The sequence below is a fragment of the Carlito syrichta genome, unplaced genomic scaffold (assembly GCF_000164805.1).
Source record: "Carlito syrichta isolate Samal-C Ts95f unplaced genomic scaffold, Tarsius_syrichta-2.0.1 Scaffold270753, whole genome shotgun sequence".
NCBI lineage: Eukaryota > Metazoa > Chordata > Mammalia > Primates > Tarsiidae > Carlito > Carlito syrichta.
Window position 1 is genome coordinate 139,807 of NW_007214849.1, and position 4,763 is coordinate 144,569.

Here is a 4,763-nt window from a genome sequence, read left to right on the forward strand (position 1 = left end):
TCCGGCGATCCTTCCGCCTCAGCCTTCCAAGTAGCCAGAATTACAGGCATGCGCTACCATGCCCGGCTGACTTTTTTATTTATTGTAAAGATGAGGTCTCGCCAAGTTGCCCAGGCGGGTCTCGAACCCACGGGCTCAGGCAATCCGCTCACCTCAGCCTCCCAAGGCTCAGGGTTACAGGCTGAGCCACCGAGCCCGGCTCAGCTAATTTTTTAATTTGTCGTAGAGAAGACAAATTCTCACCAAATTGCCCAGGCTGGTCTTGAATCTCAGCCTTCCAAAGTGCTGAGATTATAGGCGTGAGCCACCACACTGAGCCTTCAATCTGTGTTGATCTGACCTATGTTAAGGGGAAGCAAAGGTAGGGACTTTTGTCCACACATGGGGCAGAGATTTAAAAGGGGGGAAGTTTACCTCTGAGGCCAGTGTGGTGAAGGCAGTGGGAATTAGGAAGACACAGCAAGAGTCAAACCAGAAGTGTAACTTTCAGATCACTGGGTTTGGCCCTGGAAAGCCCTGTCTTCTCACTGATCATAGGCCTCTGGGTTTCACTTTATTCTGGAAGATGGCACTTTCTTTTTTTTTGAGTTGGAGTCTCGCTCTGTCGCCTAGACTGGAGTGCAGTGGCCGCTCCCGGCCACCGCAGCCTTGACCTCCTGGACTCCGGCGATCCTTCCGCCTCAGCCTTCTGAGTAGCCGGAATTATAGGCGCATGCTACCATGCCCAGCTAATTTTTTGATTTATTGTAGAGATGAGGTCTCGGCTGCCCAGGCGGGTCTTGAACCTATGGGCTCAGGCAATCCACTCACCTCAGCCTCCCAAGGCGTGGGATGATAGGCTGGCACTTTCTTTTGTTCCCTCTTCACCTTTCTCCCTTCTTCCCAGCTGATGTCTCTGTAAACCGCACTCTGGCCTTGGTTACTTGTACTCACGTTGCCACCTTTTCCGGCATACTCTTTCTCTGCCAGTTGAAATCTAACCATTCAAGTTCCATTTTTTCCAGAAAGTCATGCTTCACTCATCCTGTACACGTTAACGTTTCCCTTCTGGAAACTTTCCTAGCACTCTACCATGTTGGCATTTGGTTACAAGCTGATTTAAATAATGTATGTAAGTCTTGTGTTCTCCAGTTAGACTGAGGACTTCTCAGTGGCAGGAATAATGTCTTCCCTTCTTTGGTATCATTCAAAGTGAAGAGTATGCAGCAGACTTGAGAAATACTAGGTGACTGAATTGTGACATTCAAATTTAAAAGAATAAGGCAGGCTGGGCTTGTGGCGCAGTCTGTAATCCCAGTACTTTGGGAGGCCAAGGCAAGTGAATTGCCTGCACCCATGGGGTTCGAGACCAGCCCTGACAACTTGGTGAGACCTTGTCTCTACAATAAATAAAAAAATTAGCCCGGCGTGGTAGTGTGCGCCTGTTGTTCTGGCTACTTGGAAGGCTGAGGTGGAATGATTGCCGGAGCCCACCAGGTCGATGCTGGGGTAGCCATGAGTGTGCCACTGCATTCCAGCCTGGGCAACAGAGTGAGACTCCAACTCAAAAAAAAAAAAAAAAAAGAGTAAGGCAGCTGGGCATGGTGGCGCACACCAGTGGTTTCAGCTATGTGGAAGGCTGAGCTGGAAAGATCACCTGAGCCCAGTAGGTCGAGGCTGCAGTGGCCATAAGTGTTCCACTGCACTCCAGCCTAGGCAACAAAGTGAGACTCCGACTCAAAAAAAAAAGAGTAAGGACAGTCAGGAGGCAAGGAAGGGCTTTCTGTTAGTTATTTTACTTGATAATCTAGAGTGACAAGAAATGAGAAGAACTACATAAGCATGGATAGTAGAGGAGACCTTAAGAGTTTCCTTTACCCTCCTGGTTGAAGACATTTAAGTCCCTTCTAACCTCTGAAGGGCTAGAACTTTATTTCTGTCAGAAATTTAAAAACCCTCCTCAAACACACAGATTCCACACGAAACTCCCCCAAAGCATTGAGGATCTGGGTAAACATCAACTTCCTGGTTTGCTGAAAAATGTCTCACAGTGTACCTCAAGTTCTAGCTACTCGGGAGGCTGAGGCAGAAGGATTCCCTGAGCCCAGTAGTTCAAGGCTGCAATGAGCTATGATTGCACCACTGTGCTCTAGCCAGGCCACAAAGCAAGACCCTGCCTCAAACACACACACACAAACACACACACACACACACACACACACACACACACACACACACCAAATGTCTCTGAAGAACATCAATAATGAATCTCTGATAGGCCTAGTTCACCTCCATAAATCATTCAGGGACAGGGGTCAGGGGAGGGTATTCTTTTAGTATTATTCAAGGCAGATTGTACAGTTCAGGCCCCATTAGTGAGCACAAAAGGGCATTCATAAAATATTCATAGGCTGTGGTCCAAACGCATTGAATGCTTGGGGGACCCAACTCCGGAGGGATTAGATTAGTCAGAATAACCAGCGGTTGCAGCAACACACTCTTAAACTTAGAGGTTTCCATCAGCTTATCAACAAATCTGATCTAGAGTTTACAGGGATTTATTGAAACCACAGGAGAAAGGGTGAGGTAAGATAGAGGAAAACTATGTTGCCCAGGGCTCTTAGCCTAAAAGAAGCAACTGTCTTTTTTTCCCCCAAAGACAATTTGGAGAAGGAACAAAATCCTTCTCCGAGAAATAGTGTATAAAGTTAGAGTTGAAGCCGGCACGGTGGCTCACACCTGTAATCCCAGCACTTTGGGAGGCAGAGGCGAGAGGATTGCCTGAGCCAGCGGGTTCGAGACCAGCCTGGTTAACTTGGCGAGACCTCGTCTCTACAATAAATAGAAAAATTAGCTGGGGATGGTGGTACGTGCCTGTGGTCCCAGTTACTTGGAAGGCTGAGGTAGAAGGGTTGCCTGAGCCCAGCAGGTTGAGGCAGCTGTGGCTGTGAGTGAGTCACTGCACTCCCGCCTGGGCGACAGAGACTTCAACTTAAAACAAAATTTAAAAAAGTTAAGAGTTGGAAGAAAAGAAATTCGGCAGAAATATGCCAGGAGAGGAATCCAGGCATATATCTATATGCAGTCAAAGACACGCTTCTCCTTTTATTTATCATTTATTTGTTTTTACTAAGTATAATTCAACTAGGCCAGACACAGTGGCTCATACCTGTAATCTCAGCACTTCAGGAGGCTGAAGCATGAGGATTGCATAAGCCAGGTGTTGGAGACCAGCTTGGGCAACATAGTGAGACATTGTCTCTACAAAATAAAAATAAAGAAAATTGGCCAGGCATGGTGGCTCACACCTATAATCCCAACACTTTGGGAGGCTGAGATGAGAGGATTGCCTGAGCCCGCAGGTTCGAGACCAGCCTGGGCAACTTGACAAGACCTCATCTCTACAATAAATTAAAAAACTAGCTGGGCATGGCGATGTATGCCTGTAATTCCAGCTACTCGGAAGGCTGAGGTGGAAGGATCAACTGAGCCCAGCAAGTGGAGGCTGCGGTGGCCGTGAGCATGCCAGTGCCCTGCTACCCGGGTGACAAGAGTGAGACTCCAACTCAAAAAATAAAAAAATAAAATAAAGGAAATTAACTGGGCATGGTGGCACACACCTGTAGTTCCGGCTCCTGGGAGGCTGAGGTGGAAGGATCACCTGAGCCCAGGCGGTCGTGGCTGCCTTGAGCTGTGATCCAGCCATTGTGCTCCAGCCCGAGGGAGAGAAAAAAAAGTGCAATTGAATCTAACCAATTTTTATTGCACACGTGACCAATGCAAGGTATTTGCCTAATCAGGAATCACAGAAGGAGTATGACATACTCCAGATTTCCAGAAGTCAGAACTTGTTTGAAGATAATTATGTGGAATCAGATTTCACAGAATTCCTACTTTGATACTGGGCGGTAGTTAAAAACCTGTTTTCCTGAGGCTGTCACATGTTGCAGCTGCAGGTGGGTGGGGGTGCAGGAAGAAGGACCAGTCACCCCAGTTTCAGGTCTAGAAGGTGTCACTTAGACAGGAGGCCTGAGAGTGGAGTGCTGACACTCTGATCCTGGAGGGAGAAGAGCAGAGAAAACAGCACAGCTAGCACGGATGTCGCCTGTGTCTAGAATTTTCTGGCCACCAGGCATGAAGCGGTTAAAGAGAAACCCAAGACAGCTGCAGCCAGGGGACTCTGTCACAGCCACACACAGGAAGTGTCCTAGGGTTCATTTTTCTATGCCACGAAGGGAGACCGGTTTCAGCTGGGACCCAATCTGGAAGCTATTCTGTCCACTAGGAAGCCACAGAATGACTCAGAGGCAGCTGAGCAAGACCCGGAACAGGAGGGACAGTGGCCACGGGGTTACATCTCGCATCTTCTGCGGGAGGAAGCGGAACCTCCTTAGAAACGGAGAGTGATTTAGCCATCTCTTACCGATATAAACTCCAGACAAAGGAAAGGCTTATGTGTAAAACTTGAAAAACGAGAGAATGATAAAAGTGAATATTTAGCTGGCCTCAAGCGATGGAAGAAGTTATCAGTTACAGGAACAGTACTGAGAAGCTTGTTCAAGGTCTTCCAAGGTGAAGCCGGAACTCAAACTTGAGTCTGTGGCACTCCCAGAGCTTTGCTCTTAACCCTGCATGAAACTGCCTCCTTCAGGAAAAACTAAAAACAGGGAGTTTGGAAAACAGACTTCTTTTTTTATTTTTTGAGTTGGAATCTCCCTCTGCCGCCCAGACTGGAGTGCAGTGGCCGCTCCCGGCCACCGCAGCCTCGACCTGCTGGGCTCCGG